Here is a 27,500-nt window from a genome sequence, read left to right on the forward strand (position 1 = left end):
TCAGCTGGATACAAAGTGTGGGCAGTGCAGGCAGGTCTCATAATAACCGCTGTTTCGTCACTTATTTTAGAGCCCAAATAAGCGATTTCACTTTCAGAAACGTGCCCAAAAAAACCCGCAACCCGTGACTCATGAAATTCTCATGAAATTTAGAAGCCTTTTAGAAAAAAGAAGCCCAAAGTCGCATGTGTCCGAGGGTAAAAGAAACCCTTCGGGGCGGGTGTGTATTGCTACAGTGTTCTAGCACTCTTGAAACTACGGAAATCGCAGAGGGTAAAAGAAACACAGTACGGAGAGCGCGGGGGAAAAACATTAGGGAACGGTGTGTGTGTTTTGACGCGACGCGCGTTAACGGCGACAAAAAAAATTGTCGGCGTTAAAATGGGTTTGCGTTAACGCCGTTAATAACGCGTTGAACTGACAGCACTAATATATATATATATATATATATATATATATATATATATATATATATATATATATATATATATATATATATATATATATATACATATATACATACACACACACACAAATATATATACACATATGTATATACTTAAAAGCTCCCTCCGCTGGGCAGCAGGGTAGCCAGCGAGAAATCGAGATCATATTTGTCTCTGCTGAAGCTGAGAAAAGTAAGTTTTATTCATAACGATGTATTTTTTTATTATTGTTTACCCTTTTTTGCAGATTTCTTCAATGTGTCAATGTCACAAACAGGCGTGGGTAGGGGGGAACGGGGGCTAAAGCTACCCCCAGGAAGCCTTTACCTTTTCCAGACATTTGTAGGCCGGTGTAGGTACCAGATCGGCGCGGGTGGTCAGATTGGCTCGGGGACCTGCGCCTTCTGATAACGTCACTATACATGATTGGTTTAACTTTTGCGCAATTACGCAAAACATTGTGATTGGTCTGGACAACTTACTAAAGTAATTGTAGCGGGGTGTAGGTTTTATTCAAGAGCGGGATTGCGGTTTGTAAACGGACAATTTTACGAAGAAATTCTCCATGGTCCCTGCACCTCCCGATGAAGTCACAAAATTCTCCATGGGCCTTGGGCCTCCCGATGACGTCACATTATGGCAACACCACTCAAACAAACTACATTGCCCGCGGCCTGTATTTGTAACAAATCAATTTTATTTAGTTAATTTAGCGGTTTCTTTTTTCTCAAAAGCTTCAGGCTTAAAGATGAACATAGAAAAATATGAAATCTTAGCAATTCAAAATAATCAACCCACTTTAATTGATAAAAAAATGAGGTAAAATATTTTGGTATAATGATTAACAAGGACCACACTGAAAATGACAGAACATATTCAAGCCATTTTACAAAAAACAAAATCAACAAATATTTGACAGCTATATTTTTGGAAGAATATTGTCACAATTTCATCTGGAATAATAAAATACATGTGATCAGAAACAACGACATAGTAATATCAGTAAAAAAAAAGGAGGAATAAACATTATTGATTTTAAAGTGATGAATGCCGTGATAAAGTTAAAAAGGCTGCAGACTTTTATTAAAAATGAAAAGAGCTTTTATTTTTTTAAATTGGAGGAAGGAAATTTCTCCTAAGATGTAACTTTGATCCTGCAAAATTACCAATGAAATTGTCAGACTACCACACAAGCATTCCAAAATGATGTTAAAAGTTTTCATGCCTCGATTAAGTTACTGGAAAATAACCGTAAATTAACAAAATAAAATTTATTTGTAACAAATGGAGACCGCGGGCGTAATGTAGTTTGTTTGAGTGGAGTTGCCATATAATGACGTAATCATGAAGCGCAGGCCCCCCGAGCCGATCTGACCACCCAAACCGATCTGGTACCTACACCGGATGAATCGCAAAGCGTGTGAAGATAAACCGAGTATAGAAGAGCTGAGCTGGGCAAGCTAAACAGAGTAGAGTTGGTGGAACTGCACCTTAATATTTTTCTTATGAAACTTATTAAAGTGGAATTTAGTAACAAAATATGGGACATGATGAGGTTTAAAGCTAATCTTTAGTTCTTTTTCAATTTTAAAATATTAGTACCTTTGTGCCTAGAAGCAATGTTGGTGCCATACCCAGCAGAACATTACTTTACATTCTGGGGCAGGTTGTATGAAGCTCATAAATACATCAGTGTGTAAAATAAAACAGTGAGGGGTATTTTATTAGAAGTTATTTCAGGGATCAAAGGCAGACAAGTCTAGTTTTCTGTCCTGCAAGAAAAGGAGAGATCATGATTGCTCCAATTTGAACATATTAACCTTTGATTTGTTGTCTGGCTGAGCAGATATAAAGAGAGACTGCTTCGCCAAAACAGATGGTGAATTGTTCCATTTACATCTGGCCTGTTCATGCTGCTATGTGCTTTATTTGTTTTTTTCTCCCCAGAGACAACAAACCAGGAGCTCCTTGTTGTCTTAGTCAATGTTAACAAGGTTAGTCACTGCTGCTCAGCCCTGAGAAAAAGCACCAGTACACCACAATTAAACTTCAAATTGCAGACACACTAAACCACCTCTCAGGATAGTCAAGAAGGGGAAAATGAGGAAATCCACAAAATGCAGTTCAAAGACTTTATGTGATTCAAAACACTGCAGCAAGACTTCTGATGAAAATCAACAAGGAGGATCATATTTCTCCTATTTTAGCTTCCTTTCATTGGCTTTGTGTTAAATCAAGAATATGATTTAAAATTCTTCTTCTCACATATAAAGCCCTTAATAATCAAGCTCCATCATGTATCAGGTTACCCCATATAGAGACTACTCTGAGCTTGGCGAAACTAACAACACACTAAAAACACACTCAGATGGCTCAGAAAGTTGCACTGCACAAAAACAAAAGAATTACCTACTCTTCCAATCTGTCAGAATTGTGGCTTCATAGTAATATTTCAACTAATGTGATTGCCATTGCTGGGTATCAGAAAGGACAGAAATACAGGCAAGGGGGGAGGAGTATTAATATTCATCAAAAACAAATTTAAATGTCACTTAATTGAATTGAACACACCTCTAGAATGTCTAGCCCTAAATGTAACTATCATATACTATGAATTTTAATATTGCATTATATTCTATAATGAAGACTACAATATTAGCTGGTCTGGCAAAAACTGTAAACAAACTTAAAGCACTTATCACAAAATTTAACTATTGACAAATTATTGAAGGACCCACCAGGATAGCATAGCAGACTAAGACAGGGACTTACAACTTGATTACTGGACTCTCAGACCACAACACGACTTTGACTGTTAGGAAACTGACAAAGAAGAGCCTGCAGTACTTTGGTAAACCTGTTTTTGATAAACCATAATTTGTTATTCCTAAAAGTAGAATTATGGAATTTGAAAGGAAACTTAAAAACATAAACTGGCCCTATGGGCGCGCTTGTGGCGCAGCAGGTAGCGCGACCCATATATTGAGGCCTTAGTCCTCAACGCGGTCGACCCGGGTTTGAATCCGGCCCGCAGTCCTTTGCCGCATGTCTCTCCCCCTCTTCCACCCCCCTTCCTGTCAGCCTACTTTCACAAAAAAGCGAGCCACTAGAGCCGCAAAAAATCCCCCCCCCCCCAAAAAAAATTAATTAAAACCGCAAACGGCGTCGATAGGCCCTCGCAGCCAAGCGCAGCTCCGGCCAATTGGCCACCGCTGGAGTTCGTGCACCGCCGCCTGCCAGCCACCGCAGAAGCTATCACGCATTTTCCCCGCCCATCCACCAGGCGATACACAGGAACGTGTTGGGCAGCGCTCCCCCACGACTGACAAAAAATTTGGTGCAGATCGGTCGATGCAGCAAGGAGATACAGCCGTTGAATAATGATAATGCATTTGGCCACCGGGCCGGACTAAAGTATTCGGCGGGCCTGATCCGGCCCTTGGGCCGTACATTTGACACCCCTGGTTTAAACATTAGTATACCAATTTAAGCAAAGGTATCATACTAGCTGTTAATCCAGCTTCAGGTAAAAAGTTAACAAAACCTTTTTACTTATTTAAAGTTAATTGTTATTTCATGTGTTTAAGGGTTTCGTTTCTTCGCCCAAAAGTAGTAATGTAAAGTAACACTTTAGCAATTTGAATATTGCTAAAGTGTTAGTTTAGCAATATTCCACATGTGCAGGGCTCTCAACTCTCACGCATTGACCGTGTGACACACGCATTTCACTAACTTCACACGCTCACACGCAACATATGGCATTTCTCACGCATAAAAATCACAAAGCCCGTCTGGGCTGCGGACGACAAAACTCCGCCTTCTGCTGAGCTGTTTCGGCTTCATTCACAGCTTGTGGCCATCAGTAATTCCTGCTGCAGTTCGTGTTAACAGAGCAGCAGGAAGAGTGATCAGAGTTATGAATAACTTTAGTCTTAACAATGGTGAAAGTGAGCCGGTAAGGTCCTGTACTGCGTACACAGGAGGGGAGGGGGCGGGGGGAGAGCTGCTGCCAGATGACCGGTTCATTCAGAACCAGTCATGGCTGCATGCTGGATCATAAAACAGTTCTGCTAACCAGATGCAGTTTAAAACGCCACTTAGTCTGTTTATATGTTTCGTTTTTATTAATTCTGCATTTTTTAACTACATGCACCGTATTTCTGTGCCTCAGCGCTTGCTCCCCCCCCCCCTCCTTTCCCTCGGACCAGGTGCTTTTATCACCGTTCACCATTCAAAACGTGAATCACTACGTTTAATGTCCTCACATCGGTAGCAACGTGTGCCAGTTAAAGTCAATAGGAGAGTTAGTAGCTGTGTTTCATGCTATTTTTTTTTTAACAACATAGAATCAGTGGCGCTTCGGTGGGCGTGCTGCCTTGCGCTTTAATTCAGGTGCGCACTTTTAAGGGTCATTTTAAAGAACTTGTAACATCAGGGGCTTCTTCTCAGATCTGTCAGTACCCCTGTTGCCTTTATAGGAGCCCTTTACAGTATTTAGTTATGCATTTTCCCCACTGTTTATCCGTGACACGCAGCGCAACAACGGGGGAAAATCCGCCCACCGCACCGCCGCACTGACGAGAGCAATAGAGATTTGTCTGGTCAGCGCAGCGACTGACTGAGAAACCTGTCGCTGTGAAAGGTGATGAGAATGTTATAAACTGTAACAGTCTAGAAGTGCATTGAGCTGAAAGGAGGGAGACATCAGCAGCTAGATCGTGCGTAAAGACGCAGCGGGAACCTCTGTGTGCTTCAGTGTTGCTGCTGAGAGGAAAATGTTGACCATAAAGGCTTGATGAAACTCAGCCTGATTCACCAATCAAGTTATAGATTTACAATGATAAAGGACCCATAGATGAATGTGTAACAGTGTAATAATTCGGTCAATAACTTAAAACTACTTAATTTTATTCAGTATTATTTGAACAATTGTGTATTTTTTATGTTTTAATCCATTAACTGAACAATAAAGTATTAATATGTCTCTTTCTCTTTTTAACAAACGTAATACATGTCTACTTCATTGTCTGGTGGGATAAAAATGAGATGGAGTTGACTCCACCGGCTCTTCCAGGGTCCGGTTAGCCCCGCCCCCAAACAAGCCCCGCCCCCAAATTAGCATAATCTCACTCTTAACTTTTGATAAAAGTTGAGAGGTCTGCACATGTGTATGTTGTGTACCAACTTTAGTAATTCCTAACAGAGCACTTCACTCTCAGACTGCAGGTCTTCTGGTGTATTCTAAAGTCTCTAAAACTAGAATGGGAGTTAGATCCTTTAGCTATCAGGCTCCTCTCCTGTGGAACCAACTCCCAGTTTTGGTCCGTGAGGCAGACACCCTGTCTACTTTTAAGACTAATCTTAAAACTTTCCTTTTTCCATCCATCTATTCATTGTCTTCCACTTATCCTGGGTCGGGTCGTGGGGTAGCAGCTTTAGTAGAGAGGCCCAGACGTCCCTCTTCCCAGCCACTCGGGCCAGCTCCTCTGTGGGAATTCCAAGGCGTTCCCAGGTCAGCCGAGAAACATAGTCTCTCCAGCGTGTCCTGGGTCTTCCCCTGGGCCTCCTCCCGGTGGGACGTGCCCAGAACACCTCACCAGGGAGGCGTCCAGGAGGCATCCTGACCAGATGCTCGAGCCACCTCAACTGGCTCCTCTCGACGTGAAGGAGCAGCGGCTCTACTCTGAGTCCTCCCCGGATGACTGAGCTCCTCACCCCATCTCTAAGGGAGAGCTCAGACATACTATGGAGAAAACTCCTTTCGGCTGCTTGTATCCGGGATCTCGTTCTTTCGGTCACGACCCAAAGCTCATGACCATAGATGAGGGTACGAACGTACCCTCATCTATGCTTGTCAAGACTTTGATGCAATCAACTGGTTCCCTTATGAGGGTACGAACGTACCCTCATCTCGACCGGTAAATCGAGAGCTTCGCCTTTTGGCTCAGCTCTCTCTTCACCACAATGGACCAGTACAGCACCCGCTTCACAGCAGACGCCGCACCAATCTGCCTGTCGATCTCCCGCTCCATCTTCCCCTCATTCCTGAAGAAGACCCCAAGATACTTGAACTCCTCCACTAGAAGCTGGCTCTTGGGACCTTCCTTTTTGACAAAGCTTATAGTTAGAGTGGCTCATGTTACCCTAAGCTACCTCTATAGTTATGCTGCTATAGGCATAGGCTAATGGAGGACATCAGGGTCTATTGTTCTTCAATTTTGCATTGCTTGTTGTCATTTAGGCTTTTAACTTTTTTTGTTCCTTCTCTTTTTCTTCATAGTAGGTACACCTGGTCTGGCGTTCTGTTAAACTGTGACATCATCCAGGGAAGCCAGATCACCCGCTACTACCATCTAATGTAGAACAGATTACTGGATCAATGTGTGCTTCTGTGCTTTTTTGTCTGTCTTGTTGTGTCTCTGCTCTGTCTTCTGTAACCCCCAGTCTGTCGAGGCAGATGAGGTTCATACTGAGCCCGGATCTGCTGGAGGCTTTCCATCCCGTTAATGGGGAGTTTTTCTTCCTGTTGTCGGTTCATGCTTGCTCAGTATAAGGGATTGGTGTAAAGCCATGGACAATGCAGACAACTCTCCCTGTGGCTCTACGCTTCTTCAGGAGGGAATGCTGCTTGTCAAGACTTTGATGCAATCAACTGGTTCCCTTATATTTGACTTTTTTTTGACCAATCTGTATAATCTGACCCAATCTGTATGATCTGATTGATTTTGACTTTGTAAAGTGCCTTAAGATGACATGTTTTATGAATTGGCTCTATATAAATAAAATTGAATTGAATTGCTTAAAGCATGGCTTGGGGCTAATCCTTTAAAATATTCTAGGTGGCGCTATAGAGAAATTAGGTCACGCCCACCAAAGTTTGTTATGGATTTCTGTCGGGGGATGGATAAGGTTGCATCCAAGTGAGTTTTAAACAGCTCGGCCCAAAACTGTGGAATTCAGAGCCAAACGCATGGCAGAGGCGTTTGAGGTGACTTCGCCATGCCTTGTGATCACACTGACCGAGTTTCAAGCTGTTCACTCAAAATCCCTCGGAGGAGTTCGATCAAATACCAATGCTGTAAACGTCAAAAATGGGATCAAAATCAGACCTTCAATCTAAAATGGCCAACTTCCTGTGATATTTGCACTATGACATTAACTGTAAATTCTGAGCGTCGTGGTGAGCTCTGCAACTGTACCAAATTTCATGTCTCTACGATGAAGTAAGTGAATAGAAAAGGGTCTTTTGAAAATTGCTAGGTGGCGCCGTTGAGGAATTAGGTCACGCCCACCAAAGTTTGTTATGGATTCCTGTCGGGGGGTGGATAAGGATGCATCCAAGTGAGTTTTAAGCAGCTCGGCCCAAAACTGTGGTATTCAGAGCCAAACGTATGACAGTGGCGTTTGAGGTGACTTCGCCACGCCGCCACGCCCCCCTGCTCTATCGAATCGACAACACACCAACATGTTTTCTATCTCTGGACACAGTTTCATGTTGATTAGCTCAGAGGGGTAACATAGCGACCCTTTACAGCAAAACATGACACTTCCTGTTGTCAGGGGGCGTGGCCTATGTGATGTCATCATTTGACCAATGGATATTGTAGGAGACCTGATGCTGATCAACTACTGAAAGTTTGGTTTCTCTGTGAGTGTGTATGAACTATATAAGTTTTGTGTTTCATGGCCAGTAGGTGGACTTTGACCCCTGCTAACCTCCCTTCAACATGCTCAAAAACTCACCGTTTTGATAACTTTTAATTGGTCATGCCTTATGATCAGATTGACCGAGTTTTAAGCCGATCACTAAAAGGAGGAGTTCGATCAAATACCAATGCTATTAACGTCAAAAATGGGGTCAAAATCAGACCTTCAATCTATGACGTTAAATTATGTAAATTATGAGCGTCTTGTTAAGCTCTACAACAGTACCAAATTTTGTGTCTCTACGACGAAGTAAGTGAATAGCAAAGGGTCCTTTGAAAATTTCTAGGTGGCGCCATTGAGGCATTTTTCTTTAGATTTTTGTGACGACCTTAAAATACAAAATTCTTAAATAGTCACCATGCATCCGCCAAGTTTGGTGAGTTTGTCTCTTTGGGGTGGCAGATTAATAATAATAAATAACACTACAGATACAATAGACCTTCGCAGCACTTGGCTGCTCGGGCCTAAAAAAACAAACTGGAACCAAAGTATAACACTAGATGAAGTAGAGGAGTGCTGTAATTCCATGAACACAAGTCTGAAAATTAACAAAGCAAAAAAACTCTAAACAAAAACAAACCACCATGCCCTGGATAAATAATGTAATATGAAAACTCATGAAAAAGTACGATTTAGCTTTGAAAGTGTCACTAAAATCTGAACTTAATACTGATCTCCGATTTACAAAATTTAAAAAAATAAAGTTGTACTTGAGCTGTGGAAAACAAAAGCCACAAAAAGCTGTAGCGGTACAACTGATTGACCACCTAGCCAGAAAGCTCCTCCAGTTTGGGTTTAGACCAGGCTATTCAACCGAAATAGCAAACTGCCATTTAACTGAAAATATAAAAAAATCCCTGGACAAGGGCAATGTGGTGGGAGCTGTATTTATTGACCTTTATAAGGCATTCCATACAGTTAACCATAGTTTGCTTTTATTTAAAATACTACATTTTAATTTCACAGATGAGATGTAAACCACAACACTGCCTCATCTTCAGTCTAGAGTGCAGCATGTTAAAGTTGATCAAGATATATCTGCACTCTCAAACTTAAAAATAGGCATTCCGCAAGGCTCTATACTTGGCCCTTTGTTTAGTCTCTTTATAAATGACCTACCTCTGCACTGCTCAGGTGCCAGTTGTCAGCTCTATGTGGATGATGCAGTTCTTTATGCGCCTGCTAAGTCACCTGAGCACGCTGCAGCTGTCCTGTCCACCAGTATGTCTGACATCCAACAGTGGCTCATCTAAACTCAGTTAGTGCTAAATCTTCCAAAAACAGTCTCTATGTGCTTCTCCATAAAAATAAAAAAATCTATAACTCTTCCAGTTACAGAATTTAATTATCTTGGATTAGGTTTAGATCCTCGACTTAAATTTGACAAGCATATAAAGAAAATTTAAAAAACAATACAAAGTAATCTCAGCTGTTTCAAATTAACCAGAAGCTACATACCAAACCAGGCAGCCATGCTGTACATGCATGCTATGGTGTTTTTTCATATATCATACTGCATGACAGCATGGGCACAAGCTGTCCCTACTGCAACCAAACTCATAGACCAAAACTGTACTAATTTTTACTTACTGTAAGTACGTAAGAATTGTGTATGATAGGCATGTTTTACAATTTGATCATGCTTTTATTTTTTAAATTGAAGTAGTGTAGAATGTGAATTCTATTTTTATATAAAGCCCAACCAGGAACAGGAGTTGAAAATTAGCATTAGTTATAAACTTTGTTTTGTCACTATGTTTGTTTGCATTGTCCCTTTCAAATAAAGATTAATTTAATTGAATGATTGAATCTAATAGGAAGAATTATTAGATTATATATATATATATATATATATATATATATATATATATATATATATATATATATATATATATATAGTTACGGTTTGAAGAGCCTTCTTTTTACTACAGAACTCTACAATGCAAACACCACATTATCAGATTAAAGAACCAAGGGAGGCCTAGAACAGGTCAAAAATTCCAACAGTTTCTGAAAATGCACGTATTTGTCATTTCTGGGTCACTTCCAAAATCAGCCAGGTTGTTTTCTGCATATTAAACTGCGTTAGTTCCAGATAATTCTGTATGTTTATCCATTATGTGTCATCTCCATGTCCAGATGAGGTTCTTTCTATGGTGTCCATTAGTGTCGTGTTTGTGCTCACACATTTATGTCCTGTATTTATTCACATTTCAATGGAGGCCCATCATCAAGTTCTAGTTCCTCTAATGGGGCAATTAAAGTCTCTAATGAAACAATTTGGACACACGAGTCAGAAGCCCTACCCAGTATTCAGCTCAATATTTAAGTTGTTGTTGCTTGATGATCCTAACATGTCCCTCTATGGAAACAAAGTTTACTAGTGCATTAGAGTGATTCTGGAAATGTAAACATAAATTACTTTCCCGTTTTATGCTTGGGCAGCCTATATACAAAGAATGGTCACTATTATCTGTTTTATTTATGAAATCAGGAGTTGCTGCTAAATAGTCTTATCACAGGAAGTTTGTTTGCTTTATCATAACTGGAATGTATGCAGGCATGTGCCAATGCTGATACTGGTGATTTGTGGAAATGAAAGATGCCTTCTATTTGCACTTGAGCAGAAAGTACTTGCACTCTTCTTTGCGATTCCATTATGGGCACAAAGGTGACCGAGAATCCGGTGATGCATCTGTACACACTACAGGCTTGTTCTTTAGTGGAACTTTTCTATTCCTCTCTCTATTCTTATACAAATAGATCACAAGCAGCAGCTGATTACATATGATCTGTAGATCTGCTTGAAAATGGCAGCAAATCATGTGGAAGATAAGTATCTAAGAGTCAACCATTAAGGTTAGCAGCATTTTATGGAAATAATATGGAACAATGAAATATAAATCGGCCATATTTACCATAAGATCAGTAAGAAATCTTACTTTGAAGGAGTCTTTCAAGGATTTACAAATACTTAAATAGTTATTTTGATAAACATACCAATGATCACACAGTCTACATAAAAGAGATTATAGGATGAATGCAATGTTCTGCTTTTTCTAAACAAATGTTCAACACAGCACTGAATGTCATGCCTTCAAACTAAAGGATTAAGCGTAGTGTTATAGTTGTGATTGTTTTTATAGCTCAATCTGAATTTTTAAGTTGCCTTTTTAATCATATGAAGCAGGTTTCAAAAGCTTGAAGAACAAAAGCTTTGCCATGGAGACAGAAAAACAAAAAGGTGTTCTGCCTAATTTGCACTTGAATTGACAGGAACAGCAGTTTGATTGCCCACACATTCCCCTTTCACAGCACGGTCATTGTCCCACAGCTGAAGAATAATCATCTGTCAGGACTGTGCTGCATAATCTTTGTTGATTAAATGACAAGTATTTTCAACTACTAGCACTCCTCTGGAAAAGAGTAAGACACCATCTGCAATTTAATACATTATCAATTTGGCATTTTGGTTTTCTCTTGTTTGAACAGCGTTGCTTATCTGTCAAGCTTGCGTCACACCTCACTGAACTCCCAGCAAGTGGCTCAACCATGCAACATTTACTTATCATTCACATAACATCTGCACATTTTGTCACCTGGTTTTATCCAAGGAATAAACAAGGCTGCAAGGTTTGATGTCAAAAGCAGCATATTTTTCTGCAGGACCTCAGAGTTTCCATAATCCAACAAAAATCTTCTTAAGTTTCACAGAAAATAAAATAAAAAAACACTGATTTCATTTGGCTCAGCTGCTGCATTTTAAATCTTGTAAAATACAATTTTTGTATAAAGCAGAAGTATATTTGGTGGTTTCCGTCACTCTACATAACACTGATATGGCAGACAAAAAACAGGCAAGCCTACGTCATGTCGGTCGTCGGACCCTTGAAAATGATGTACTCTGAAGGAAAAATCCTCCAGAGTAATTTTATAATGCCGGAAATCAATCCCATTTCCATGTATCACAAAGATTGGCGAGATCTTGTTAAAATGAATTTATTCTGCAGCCTAGGCAGGGATTAGGCCTAAACATCAGGAAAATATGCTTAATTGCAATATACTCCTATTTTACTAATGAAAATTCTAACGAGGATATGATTAACTCACATTTTAATCCTACTGATTTTTTTAACCTTTAGACACAAGGTTTCAACCACTCCCTGTGGGCTTTGGCATCTCAGCCACTGATCTGCTCACCAGGCTGCCACCTGCAGAAGTTCTCAGATGACTATGCCATAGTCGGTCTCATCACAGATGAAGATGAGACAGTACAGACAGTGGATCCAAAGCTTTGCGAACTGGTGCCAGCAGAACCATCTCATCTCAATGCAGGGAAAACAAAGGAGCTGGTGGTGGACCTTTGGAGGTGGAGACCCACCTCACTGACAAAGGTGAACATCCAGGGAACTGATGTGGAGAGAATGGACTCGTATAAGTACATGGGTGTTGTCCTGAACCATAAACTGGACTGGACCCATAATACTGATGCTTTTTACAGAAGGGTCAGAGCAGGGGGCACTCCTGAAGACCTTTACCTCTGTGGTTGCATCAGCCATCTTCTATGGAGTGTTTTTTGGAGCAGTGGTTTAATTGTAGGCATGAGAGGAAACGGCTGGAAAAGCTAATAGAGCCAGCTCTGTCTTGGGATGCCCTTTGAACCCAGTGCAGGTGGTGGGAGACAAAAGGACTGTAAGGAAAATCACATCAGTGATGGACAATGTTTCCCACCCCATGCATGGAGCGGTTGCAGAGCTGGAGAACTCCTTTAGTGATAGACTGCTGCACCCCAAATACTCTAAGGAGCGCTTCCATCGATCGTTCCTCCCCGCTGCAGTCAGACTGTATAATCTTACCCTCTCCCAACAAACATAACATCTGTTTAAATCATACAAATATTTGTACATGTCATGATCCAACCATTAATTGTTTATACTTTTCTCAGATACTAAGAATAAATGTCTACATCAAGCAAATCATTGTACAGGTTATGACTCAACCATTAACTGTTGACACTGTTCTAAGATGAAAAGATAACTGTCTACATCACAACCTGATCGGACCCCTGAGCTGTCTACAAGACTGCCTGACTGTAATATCGAAACTAGAAGTGTATTCATGTAAAGGCCCCCACATACTCGAGCGTAGTTCACTCCGTGGAGGTCAACGTGTACTCAAGGCGGACTCTGTGTGGACTCCGCACATACAGATGCGTGCAAAGCTCAATTTTTATGACCACGTACATGGTGTCACACTATATACTTCTTGGTTGCAAGAACTCTTTACATCGAACTGTTGTATATACATGACACTGAGCTTGATACACTGAGCTGCTCCAAGCAGGTGCTTGTAAGGACACGGGCATCACAGTCCCTCTCTTTTCTCACTGACTGGTGGGAACATAGAGGGACAGCCTGCTGGGAAAGAAACAGCTCTAGCTCAGCTAGCTAATCACACATTTTACAATTTGTTCCGCTGTTTCGTCACACTGGCAGAGAGTGTGGGAATTGTAGGATTTAGTACGCTCAACTATGAAGGGTAAAACATCCATGGAGAGAGTTAACATGGCGTCAGCGCAGCTCTCTGTATGTGCACAGTATGGCCAAGAATGTGGAAGCCTTTGGGCAGACTGTGGCCGGAGTATGCTCTAGCAGCAATAAACCTAGTAAATTAATTAAATGTAAATGTTTATTCCTACCCTCATCTATGGTCACGAGCTTTGGGTCGTGACCGAAAGAACGAGATCCTGGATACAAGCGGCTGAAATGAGTTTTCTCCGTAGTGTGTCTGGGCTCTCCCTTAGAGATAGGGTGAGGAGCTCAGTCATCCGGGGAGGACTCAGAGTATAGCCACTGCTCTTCCACATCGAGAGCAGCCAGTTGAGGTGGCTCCTGGATGCCTCCCTGGTGAGGTATTCCAGGCACGTCCCACCGGGAGGAGGCCCAAGGGAAGACCCAGGACACACTGGAGGGACTATGTCTTCCGGCTGGCCTGGGAACGCCTTGGGATTCCTCCTGAGGAGCTGGCCCAAGTGGCCGGGGAGAGAGACGTCTGGGCCTCCCTACTGAAGCTGCTACCCCGCGACCCGACCCCGGATAAGCAGAAGACGACGGACGGACGGACGGAAGTTTATTTTGGCCTTATGTTAGAAACAGGGTGGTGTAGTCCAACTACTGCACTACCGAACTGTTCAATTTCATCTGACTGAATTATATCTGTTTAAAATTCACTGTGTTAAAAGCCAGCAAGAGTTTGTAAACTATGTGCCGGGAGTTCTCTCCGGGTATATGAGCCTTGACCACCCGGTCAGCTGACAGCTGCTGAGATAAACTGGCTGTATGTGCAACAGGAACGGACATCCAACTTACCCAAAAACATTGAAAAATATATGTTGAGTCATAGAAACTAATATATCAAATTTTAATTGCTTTGCAACTCTTTTTGCCATTGCTCTTTCAACAGCTCTCTTCAAACCCAACCCCTTAAGAATCCCAGGGTAATCTCAAAGTCCTACCACCAGACCTTTAATCCAGGAAATTGAAATTACTCGTGTAAAATTTTAATTGAGGGCTTTCAAAAACCCTGGCAATGGATGAAAGTCCATGCAATGGCAAAGGGGCTCTCGAAAACATGTCAGATTAGGGTTTGTAGTCAAGCGTTTGACATACAAGTAACTGCATTATTTTGAATGTCTCCTGATATTCGAAATTCTCTTTTAAAATGACAATCTAGGATGTGGCAGTAAATTCTGGGTAGTCTGAACAACTTTAAAACGTTCTATACCATGAAATCTTGCCTTTGACACTAGTATTTATTTGTTATGTAATATTAATTGATTCTGGTGCTATTTTTCCAACTCGGAATAATGACACTTGCCAAACACACGTACACACAGAGAGTGTGTGTGTGTGTGTGTGTGTGTGTGTGTGTGTGTGTGAGTGAGTGAGTGAGTGAGTGATTGAGTGAGAGAGAGAGAGAGCAACAGAAGGGATATGGGAGATGAGACTGTCTGATTAGACCCATTCCATTCATGGTGGTCCTTAGTATTAATGTTGTTGCTCTTCAGTTTTTCTGAACTTCCTCGGAGAAACAAACCATCTAATTTTTCCTCGCCCTTGGCCAAAAGTGTGTGTTTGCGTCAAAACTCTGCTCGAGTCCGCTCGGTTAGACCCTGCTCCTGAGCAGAGCCAGAAAAACTCAGGCTGGCCCTGAAAGAAAACGTTGCTGAAATGCTCACAAGCAGGCACAGCGAAGTAGCGCGCGCCAAACCGGGGCGATTGAAAAGTGGCTGAGGGTTCTGTTCCCAGGAGAAGAGGTTTCAAAGTAAACAACCCCCATTCTTTCATCTCTGAGGAAGTCACACACAGAGTAATATAATTGAAAATGTCTGGAGTAGTGTGGAGTTCCAAACTTTATAGTATTGCCCAACAAAGGCCAAAGGCTTAGATAACATGCAAATTGAACCGGCAAGCATACGTCATGTCGGTTGAAAAAGTCTGGAGTAATGTGGAGTAACAAGCTTTATACAATTGGCAAGGTCTTTGTTTGCCAATTGTATAAAGCTTGTTACTCCACATTACTCCAGACTTTTTGAATTGAGAAAGCTTCCTGGAGAGGAAGCGAAACGTCAACAAGTCCAGTTGCTTTGTTTTTTACCTTTTTTTGAAAAATATCTTTATATTTGTTCAACATTTGGCAACTCAATTTATCCAGACCAAAAAAAAAAGCTAAATGCTTCTTGTACAGGATTGACATGTCTTTGTTGCTGTGTAGTTAGGTTTATTATTTCCTGTCAATAAATATATGAAAATATTTCAGTTCAGATTAACAGATTATTTGTCTAAATATAAAACTATTTGGTTAAAAATATAGTTTTATATACACTTTGTCAAACAGTGTCCAGAACATTGCTTACATGAAAAACATTGATTGTTACTTGTCATAAGAGCAAGTATTATTTAGCACTGACTTTAACCCTTGTCAACGTCTAAAAGGTAATTTCTTTTCTGATGAGAAAGCACGTCTATGGGGTGAGGAGAAAAACATCCCAGATAGTGATGGCAACAAATCTCTAATGTGGCTGTGGCTCTGCTGGTCATGCACATGGGGGCTGGTCTATTGAGTTTCCTTGGAGGTGAATTGATCACTGGAACAGTGATTAGAAACAAACACCTTGTAGGACCAAGCTCTCATGTCTTTAATCTGCTTTACCCCCCTCCTCCCAATACAGCCAGACATTCTCAAACAGGATTACAAAGGGTCATGTAATTGACACGACACTGTAAATAGCTGATGAATGTATCATCTGATACAGCTCACTGAGGTTATTACAAAATAATGGCAAACATAATGAACCCCTATGGTGTGTTTTAAGTACAAGCTACATGGTGCTGAAATGTAAACAAGCAATTGTGGGCTGCTTTTTTTTTAAAAAAAGCCAAAAATACTGACTAAATGGCCTGTACAGCTCTTTATCCAGACCAGAGTACCCCAAAGAGCTTTGGACTACATTCAGTCATTCACATACAAATTCGCACCCTGAAGGTGGTGGGCTACATTTGCAGCCAGAGCTCACAGGGCAGACAGACAGAGGTGAGGCTGCTATACATTGGTGCCACCAGGCCCTCTGACCATTCCCAAAGGTGAAGTGTGTTGCCCAAGGACACAACGACTGAGATGATCAAAGCGGGGGTCGAACTGGCAACCCGCCAGTTACAGGACGAACTTGCCAGCTCCTGTGCACTGGCACTGATAAGTCCAACATTCTAACAAACTCATTTAGATGTACTGCATACCCAGCAGGACGAAGAAGAAATTACCTGGTAATAGGTGATCTGTTCCTAGTTAAAAAAAAAAAACTTATCCTGGTATCTTTGTCTCATATCCACCAACGCAAAGACAGAGTGGATTTATAATAAATCTATTAAATGCCTCCCATAACCGAAAGAATCTACCTCTCATGAGAAATTACGTCTTTATCCCCTGTCATTTGATGTATTGGTAAATGTATGGTGATCACAGCATTTTTAACTTGTTTAGCTGTTTGTATTCAACAAATTCTTACAATCAAAGTCTACTTTAGTCTAGTTTTTGTTCAAACAGCAAGACAGTGGTGAGCACAGCTGATCAAAAAGTTAGCTTCACAAACTCATTCCGCACACAAAAATATTAGTTTTGCAAACCGATGTAAATAAGGAAATTTGAGGCTGCTAACGCTAGCTGCTAAACACTAACAAACGGCTGTCGCTCAGTCTGTGTCACATGTCTTCAGACAAAAGGCGCTGCGCACGCACATGGCACATGTTGAACATTGGCTGTGGTGCATGTCTGAGGAGAGCTGTTTCACTTTAGAATAAATGAAAAAATAAACTTTTAAACTTTAACTTTTACATGGTAGAGGAAGCTTATGAGAAGAATATTCTATCCCACTGTGCCCAAACCGCAGAATTTAGAAAAAAAAAAGGTTACGTGCGAGTTGAGAAGCCACTCCAGTGTTGCCAGTTATTGCTAGAGAAACAAGCAACCAGCTCTATATTGACTGTACCTTGTAAACAGTAGAGATAAACAAGCCACAAGTCGTGGATAATAAGTGGACCTGGCAACACTGCTAGAAACCTGGAACACAGTACTGAGTGTTTCTGGAGGTGGCTTTTTCCCTCCATCATCATTCTTTAATAAATGTGAAATAAATCATGACGTTTAGGGTTATTTATTGCTGTAAAATCAGTCATATAAATTTAAACTGTGCTATTTTTGACTAGAAAAGAGTAAAGATCGGCTTCATCATTTCTGTGTGAAAGAAACTTGTTTTGCTATTTTACACATGCTGGTTAAATGCGAGGATTGCCAGAAGACAGTAAGCTGCCCGTGTGTTGGGAAACAACAGAGTCCCACTGAGGCATGCAGCGATCCACCAGCTCCCAGTCCAGTCTCCATCCCCCTCATGCAGTGCCAGTGACAATCCCAGAAAGCTTGGTTACTATACAAATTAAAAGGATTAGAGTCATACAGCGGCACACTGTTTACAAAATGTGGAATGTCTCCATTTTTGAGCAGTGGGTGCCGACTACATCATAACAAGAAGAAACATAAGCTGACAATAGCACCACTTTTTACAATGTTTTTTGTTTAGCCTTGACTCTTACTGCTGTAGTCTGTGTGCATGTGTACTGAGATCCTGGAAGAAATGTAAAAGGTGGATTAATATCTTGTTGTAAATGTTATTGTACTTAAAGACATTGAAATTTAGTTTCATCTTTTACTCCAATGTCCTATTTTTATATTCTAGCCATTACAAATATTACATTTTTAGCTTTTCATGATTTGAAGCAGAGTCTATGGATAATATAAGTGACATTGTTGAGATGTGGATTTTTTAATGTTGAACTATATGTAATATAACACTAATTCTGCAGGCATAGTTACATTCAAGTACACAAATGCAGGAATGATTTATCTAAGCAAATCTGAAGGGAGTACGATTAGCATGCATGTCTGAATTTCAAGAACAAAATGATTCACTATTGGAAGGTGTGCTTCTTCTGTGCTTTTTTTCAAAAATCTGTTTATCGTCTTTTATATTTCAAAAAAGACATACAGGCAAGTAACTCACAAGTGTATAAAATATCAAACAAAACTGAAAGAAAACACAGTGGCTCAATTCCCAGAACAAAGAGGAGGGGTGAAAGGGGACAGCCTTGACGAGTGCCCCTAGCTAGATTAAATGATTTAGATACAATGTTATTAGTTATCACGGAGGCAGAAGGTTTGTTATAAATTATTTTAACCCAGTTTATGAAATAACTACCAAAGCCGAAAGGAGAGAGAACTTTGTAGAGATAATTATGTTCCAATCTATCGAATGCTTTTTCTGCATCCAGCGAGAGCAAACCTGTATCTGAGTGTTAACATTTTGCATGAATTATATTCAATACACGGCGGATACCGTGGTGAGCTTGCCGCCTCTTTATAAATCCGTTCTGATCAGGATCGGAAAGGGATGGTAAAAATTTCTCGAGCCTATTTGCTAGTGCTTTACATATTATTTTAGCATCAGAATTTATAAGTGAGATTGGTCGGAAGGATTCGCATCTAGTGGGAGATTTTCCTGGTTTAGGTATTACCGTCATGATCGCGTTTCGCAAGGAAAGAGGCAATTCTTTAGTGGTATAACTTTCCAATAGCATATTATAGAGGGGTTGCAGTAGTTTGTTTTTAAATGTTTTATAGAGGTCCAAAGGGATCCCATCTGGACCAGGAGATTTTCCTGATTTTAATTTATCTATTGCATTTGAGAGTTCATCTATAGTTATTGGTATATCCAGTTCTGATTTAGCTGTGTATGGGGAAGTTTATAGAATTAAGAAATGAGTCAAGTGATTCTTGTGGTATGTGTCCTTTAGACGTAGTTTTGAGTAATAATTTTTAAAGATATCTTTCAATTTTTTTGAGGATCAGTAGTAGGCCTGTCGCGATAATCAATAAATCAATGAATCGCACGATAAATAAAAACTATCCACGTCATTTAATCTATCGGCTATATCGTCTCTGCCTGTGTTTTTCTCTTTCTATTGATGACGCTGGATGAAAAGGCTTAACTCCGGTGCTATTCACTGACCCCTCCCCTTTCTCATTTTTTTAGGAAGGGAGGAGGAGTGGACTATCGCATCAGGTTGTCAGTGTGCATCATTTTGTACTTCTGCAGCTTTAGAGCCCCGTGAGGAGTTAGAGGAGTTAGCAAGGTAAAAAAAAACACATCTCATGTTGGGGGGGGAGCTCAAAATGGAACTGGTTTCAAAGCCAAACGCGACAGCCGCAGTGTGGGATTATTTTGGATTCAAACCAAATGACCGAGGCGAACCGCTGAACCTATGCAGGCCAGTATGTCGCATTTGTCATAAAACAGTAGCAGCTAAGAGCAGCAATACAACCAACCTACCACAACCACCCAGCAAAGTTTCCCCAGCTGGGCACAAAAAGTACAAGCGGTGGCCCGTCTGCGTCTTTAAGTTTGCGACAGTCCACCATCACTGAAGCAATTAATCGACAGGCAGCATACAAAAAGGACGGCGCAAAGTGGTGTGCGCTCACAGACAGCGTAGTTCATTTAATTGCTAAAGAGATGCTCCCATTTAATATTGTTGAAAAGCCAGCATTTCAAAGAATGTTGCAGACATTTGATAAACAGTATGAACTTCCCGGGAAAACATACATATCACAAATGGCAATTCCACAACTGTACAGCAGTATTAAAGAGGACATACTGAAGGAGATACAAGACATTTCATTTTACTCTGCTACGTCGGATAGGTGGTCAAGTTCAAATATGACCCCTTATATGAGCTTGACCATTCACTATATAGCTGCTGACTGGACTCTGCACTCTAAATGTTTAGAGACCAGATATGTCCCAGATAACCACACTGCTGACACCCTGGGAAAAAACCTGAAATCTGCTTTAGCAGACTGGGGACTGGATGAGGACAAACTGGTCTGCATTACAACAGACAACGGTGCAAACATTGTCGCTGCAATAAGAAATCTTGGCTGGCAGTGGCTTAACTGCTTTGGCCACAACCTCCACCTTGCTGTTTCCCATGGTCTAGACCAGGGGTCGGGAACCTTTTTGACTCAGAGAGCCATGAAAGCAAAAAATCTGGAAATTTATTTCAGTGAGAGCCAATAGGGTAGTTCACGCGTGACGTCACATGTGACATCATGCGTCACGACGTCCGCGCTACTTCCGGGTCCCGCTTGTAGGCAAACACAGGACTGTTCTCGCATTCTATCATTACAAAACGGGTGAATTAGAGCGTGCTTTTAGTTAGTTTATTTTCGAAATGTAAACAGTGCCTACGACTTGTTGTGCTCCCAGTTGCACACAGAGGCATTACAATTCGTTGGATGTACGTTTCTTTCGTTTACCGAAGGACGAAGAAAGACAAAAGAAATGGATATTTTCAATGAAGAAGGACCCAGGCACACGATCCCAGTCAACTGGGGCAGCCATCATACCCCGACAGAATTTGCAGTCTACACTTCATCTCCGGTAAATACAACTTAATTCTGCACTGGTCATTGTTTTACTGAAATAGCGGCGGAGGGGAGTTGGCGATCGCTAGACGGGGCCGGGAGAAGCAGAGCCGCAGACTGCAGCAGCCTGCTGCAGTCTGCGGCTCTGCTTCTCCCGGCAGCTGCATTACACCCTGGTTTACGCGCGCTAGTACTTCTGTGTTTCCGCTGCAACGTTGCCGAAACCTTCACCCATTTTAATAAGACAAAAACACCAAAATAATCCTTTGTAAACAATTTTTTTAACCTACCGGGCGGGTCTTCCTCTCTGCTGATGAGCGGTCTGTGTCCGTGAACATCCATACATTTTCTGACCCGCTTAATCCCTCATGGGGTTGCGGGGGTTTCTGGTGTTTATGTCACGATATCAACCATCAACTTACTCTTAAAACAATCTTGTGATACGTTATCTAAAGAAGAAAAATACGTCGAGAACTTGTCGTTTCCTTTGTTTGCGCCCGCCTTCTGCCTTCCAGTCCGGCGCGCATGCGCGAAAAACCCACATGAAAACAATAGCGGTGATATTTTGTTTTATCTGCGAGCCAGATGAAATTATCAAAAGAGCCATAACTGGCTCGCGAGCCATACGTTCCCGACCCCTGGTCTAGACAGTGACAAAGAACGGACAGCACGTGCCATAGGACTCTGTAAAAGTCTGGTCAATACTTTCAACCTGAGCTTCATTAAAAAGAGAGACCTGAGGAAGGCACAGAATGAAGCTAATCTCTCTCAGCACAATCTCATTCTGCTGAGTGATTTTTTTTTTTTTAAGTCATTTATTCATTCGTTTGTAACTCAAAATATTCAGACCCATGTGTATTTTGTTTTTGTAGCATGTAGACCTGTAGAATCTGATTAAGAATGTTGTCTGGCAACAATTCTACATACAACACAAATTATTAAGGAGAATTAGTTGCATTTCTTTAAAGAAGTTGAAATACATTAACTAATAAAAAATAGTATTGTTCTAATATAGTAATTTGTTTTGCTGGAGCCATTTTGGTGTAATTTCTACTTGTCAGCTCAAGCGGAGTAATATTTTACTCGTCACTGGTGAAGTTTGGTCCTAAATGAGTAACATAAAAATGATAGATCTTTTTTTTAATAAAAACATTTTCAATATCCCACAGGATGTTGTCACACAATGGGGCACTAAACAGAAGATGATTGAAAGGGTGTTTTATATATATATATATATATATATATATATATATATATATATATATATATATATATATATATATATATATATATATATACATATAGCCACTCTGCAGCTTTAGTGTGTCCAGTTTTGCAACATGGTGCAGCCTTAGTTTATAGAAGGCAGATACAAGTAATGAAATCAGCCAGAATACATTTCCATGCAGCACAGGAATGAGGCATCTTCTCTGATTCACGTTCACAATAACAGAACTCAACTTTTTTTCTGCCACATACAATATGGCGGTGACGTTGACGTGCGAACCTGCGCCCTATGACGCGTCTATGTATAAGGTGTCTGTGGCTAAAACAACTTTTGCTTTGTAATGAAACCCCTGTGGTAGCTTCACCCTTTACTGTGCTATGTCAAATAAATAGTACCTGAGTGGATACTCAGTTAACTGCATTGTTAACAGATTATAATTGTGGTTTTTATGTTGTTTTCAAATGACTGTCTATTGTTCTTATTGGTGTAAACCTAAATTGGTGTTTGGATTTGGTAATTTATCCTAGAACTGTCAAACCAATGCATGTATGCTCATGTGCAAAACGGATTCTTAAGCAATTTAAAATAATTACGAGTGGATATTGATTATATGAAAATTGGTAGGGAAATTAATTAAAAATTGCGTTTTCTAACACAAATATGAATGTTACAAGTAAAGCATATAGCAGCTGGGGCCCGTTCTTCGTACGTCGCTAACTCAGTTAGCTGGATTTGATTGTTGACGATTTGGCATGATCTTAGATCGTTTGATTCTTCGAAACTCATCCTGGACTTGCTGTCATAGCAACATGTGCGCAAACTTAAACCTGCTCGCGACCAGGCTTATTTCATGTAAACAGGATTAGATCGCAGCTTTATAAGCGGAGGAGATAGGGAAGTGTGTCCAGCCAGTGCACTTGGACCACCTAGTGGCAGAGGACGGGACAGAATTGTGGAACACCATTTTTTAATGCTTAATAAAAGACAAAACAAATAATGCTTAGTTCCTGTCGTTTTATTTAAACAATTATTTATAAAGAAAAGCCAGCTAGTCATCTGTTGTCTGCAATTAAAGATAGTTATGTTAAGTCAGCAATACTACTGTCAAAGGGTTTATTAGAACTTACTCTGAAGGTCCTTTTAAAGCAACTCGATCTCTAGTGCAATTTTTCTCTTTTTCAAGTTGTGGAGTTCAATTTCTCCTCTTAATTTGTGTTTTTTTCCAGGTCAAAATACAAAATTTTTTTGTTGAAGCCGTTCATATCGGGAACAGATGGCACCCTGTGTCATTTTGTGAAAGAAATAGAAATGGTGAAACATGCCTCATGCAACAAAAAGTAAAAAGAACCTGGGTTTTTTTCCAGCTTTTTCCTTAGTGGCTGTTATAAACAGACAACCACATAATTTAACAGTGGCTTTTAAAAAAGAGGAAGAAGTTGCTTTTCGAAATAAAGTATAATAACTAAAGGCTACCAATTTGTAGAATATTTTTGTACTTCACTTTTACTTGTCCCCATGTTGTAGTTGGTCCTGTGGAGGCTCTGACATAAAAGAACAAAGTAAATATGAAATTATTAAAATGCAAAAATTCATACTGTAGAAAGTGATAGAAACATCTACCATGGACAGTATTTACGCATTAATTTGTCTGCTACTTTTTGCCAGCCCTCTCTCCTGGCTTTAACAGATTTTGAGGTGTTCCCTGTCGTTTTAATTAATGACTCAAATTCAGCATAACCTTCCATTAAAAGCTCTTGTTCTGCTTGGGAGAAAAACTGTGGGCGTTCTTTGGCAATGCTGAACAGCCAATTTCTACTATCGCCACATTTCCCCTTTTAAACAAAAGGGGAAACGCGCAGTTATCTCAGATAACTCAATCCAGCCATACTAATCATAAACAACAGGTGTGTTCAAAGAACCCAATTAGCCGGATCATGATTAGCCGGATAAAATCATCTTGGATGTCTCATTTGATCTCGGATGTTTTAAGCAACATACGAAGAACGGGGCCCAGATCTAGATTATATCTCACTACCTTTCTAACTCCTTAATTTCTTCAAAGTAAAAATAAGGTCATGTGTGCCCAATTGCAAATATGTGTTGTGCACAACACATATTTGGTTTGGCCATGGCAAAAACCACAGCTAGAATTGGCCACATGGGCAGATAATTTCTTGAAAGGTTTGTTTTCATCTTAGTAGGGATTTATTTTTTCCTTGAGAGATTATTTTTTACATAACCATGACACATATCTGTTTTCCAGCATTCACTGATAAGGTGAAGGCCATCAAAGTTCTGGGTTGGATGGAAGCCTCCTACATAAACTCTCACCATGGAAAGTAGCCATGGTGGTCTACCAGGTCATCAACCTGCTTTGAGACACGCCGACTTCCATCACAAGACTACCAAGACTTAAACAATTCAAGTTTTGATGGAATCTTTAAACACATGACAGAGGATTTGGGCTTGTTTAAAAATAATCTTAACATGTAACCGTTTTAGTTCCCAGTATTAACTACTTTGATCAGTAACTGTTGCAGCATGTCCTTCATAGCTCTTAGTGGAGCCGATTAGGCTGAACACAAATGTTAAAAAAAGGCCAGGTTTGACATTGTTCTAAATTTCCTGACAGTCTCACATGCAGAAATTGTTTTTCATAGTCCTGTTTTTGGCTTAATCCATTTCATCAGCTGTTTTTTGTTATACAGCCCGTTTTATGGTAATACATGGATTGTTTAGTGGGGAAAAACCTGGAGAATTAATGGAGTTCTTTCAGTCTTAATTTCAACAATAAAAGCAATCCATGTGTAAAAGGTGTATAGACTTTGATTGATATTGCTAAACATTGGAAATAAAGACTTTATCAAAGGGTATGTTTATTATGCAATGTGGAAAATAAAGGACTGTTTAATTTTCCCACAATGTTTGCATCCTCAGTTTTAGTAACAGCCCCATGTGCCCCTTTTTTCCAATAACCTCAGCATTTTCAAAAGGTTTATACAGTACCATACACATTTACTATCACAATCCCAGCAATTCTACATTTTTATTCAGTAAACACACTAACTTAGTTACATTTTCCTGGCGGGATTTTACTACTTGAAAACCTTTTGCAACAATGGTAACCACAATAAGATTAAACTCGTAAAGTGTTGGTCATACTGGACAGTAACAACATATATATCTGAGCCATATGATTCAGAATGTCCCAACGCATCCATGGCTGCCCTCAGTGCTACCAGTTGTTCGGGGCTCAACACATTGCCAGTTTCAGGAATAGTGACCCCATAGTGTGGGTCATCAAGGAGTCCACTGTCGTCCCAGTCAATATGAGGCAGGCAGAGTCCCTGCAAGAAAGATGGAGATATATAGAGAATAAAAAAGAGGCCATAATTCTGTTGCTACAACTTACTGAATATAATTTAATTCATGGAGCTAAGGATTAAAAAGAAAGACTCCAAAATCCATTAATTATTTTGAAGGACCAAAGAAACCAGTTTCAATGCCACCTCTCTGATGTACTCAATGTTTTGTTTTGTTGTATTGGAGTGATCAGATAAATGATCATATAAATTCCTTTCTGGTTTGAAATATATGCATTAATGTGAGAAACTTTATAATAGCAAGCACAAAAAAAATTCTTCTTACCTCTGTGATTTCTGGTTCTATGACAGAATGCTGGATTTTTCCCATTTCCCATTACTGAGTGTTAGATTCCCCTCAGTTCTGAGTGAATGGTTATCCCAGCCACTGCTGATGGTGTCAAAATTTAAATGTAGTCCTGGGAGAAATAAATAGTGACAACAGAAGTTATTTAACATGTTTGACAGGTCAAGTAAACTGTGGTCCTCTCGTGAGTGCAGCACATTGTAGTTTGTGTGAGTTACTGCACACCACACGTCTCTCCAAAGATGTTCATTTCTGAAAGGAGTGTTAAAGATCAAATCATGGTTTAAATAAGTTTTTTTCAAAAGTCCGTTACACAGCATTTTTAAATGCTAAACTAAAACTAAACAGTGCCTTTAACTGAAATCTTACATGATCTGTCTGCATAGTTAGCTATTACTTTTTCACCGGGAAAGTTTTGAAACTTACCTGTGGGGTGCTTATGCTGTTAGCTGTGATATCACGTCTTTCTTCCTCAGCCAAAACGGCGCGTTTCAGTTTTTTTGGGTGCGCCCCCTGCTGTCAGGAAGTCTGAACAACAACAACTCTTAATGCATCACGTGACTTTTGGCACAAATTTACCGCAGAGGGTGTGGAATTGTTTCGTACTCGAGCAGAGGCCGTTTTGTACTCGCGGAAAACTTATAAATTATATTTTGAGTGCAATGTATGGGGACAGTTTGCAAAACAAGTTTTTTTGGGTGAAACATATATTTTTGTGTGCAACACATTTTTTGGTGTACAACGTTTTGGCATGAAACTAACTCCATAGAATAATCAGGCGTAAAGTTGCAGCATAACAACCGCTACATGCCTCAAGTGCTGCAACACTTGAAGCATGCGGGCAACCGTATTTTCCCCCTTTTTTAACTCTTAACTGTAATATTGTGTTTAATAAAAGAAAATAGCAGAAGCAGAAAGTGGTTTCATGCGTCCTGGATGTCTGGGTCGATGACGCGACAGCAGCCGTTAGTGAAGTATAATGACTTTGATAGGCTGCCGCAATTTAAATGATCGAGAAGTTACTCCCCAGTGTTTGTGGCTCTAAATAATCTAATAGGTGATGGGTCCTGATTATTTTTTTACGCTATAAATTTAAGGATGTTCACTTGAACAGAGAAGGTCTTTTCTCCTTCCCCTCAGCTTGTGTCTTCTAGTGAACTTACAAATGTGCAACTTACAAATAAACTTAGTTTCAACAATAATTATTTGGCCCACCCATTTTTTATTAGGCCTGGCCGAAATGCAATTTCTGATTACAACACTACTCAACACTAGATAAATGTTACACAAACAAAATATGTTGATGGCAAAGTTTATCATTCATGTAAAATTCATGTTATTTCAGATAAGGTTTTTAGTGGCCAAAAGACAGCACCAGTAAGCATTTCAACATTAGCTGCTATACTGAGAGACATAAA

The 27,500-nt window shown here is 40.2% G+C and overlaps 1 protein-coding gene and 1 long non-coding RNA gene across 2 annotated transcripts in view; both read right to left on the reverse strand.

Annotated features, from left to right (window-relative positions):
• Nucleotides 1-27,500, reverse strand: part of pdzd8 (PDZ domain containing 8) — a 137,064-nt gene that overhangs the window by 37,179 nt on the left and 72,385 nt on the right. The gene's annotated exons all lie outside the window — the stretch shown is intronic.
• LOC118560054 lies at nucleotides 25,148-26,550 on the reverse strand. Its single transcript, XR_004929043.1, has 3 exons — nucleotides 26,509-26,550; nucleotides 26,062-26,334; nucleotides 25,148-25,760 (listed from the first exon to the last, which is right to left on the reverse strand). It is a non-coding gene; the product is annotated as an uncharacterized LOC118560054 (long non-coding RNA).

This window comes from Fundulus heteroclitus, unplaced genomic scaffold (genome assembly GCF_011125445.2).
Source record: "Fundulus heteroclitus isolate FHET01 unplaced genomic scaffold, MU-UCD_Fhet_4.1 scaffold_37, whole genome shotgun sequence".
NCBI classification, from domain to species: domain Eukaryota; kingdom Metazoa; phylum Chordata; class Actinopteri; order Cyprinodontiformes; family Fundulidae; genus Fundulus; species Fundulus heteroclitus.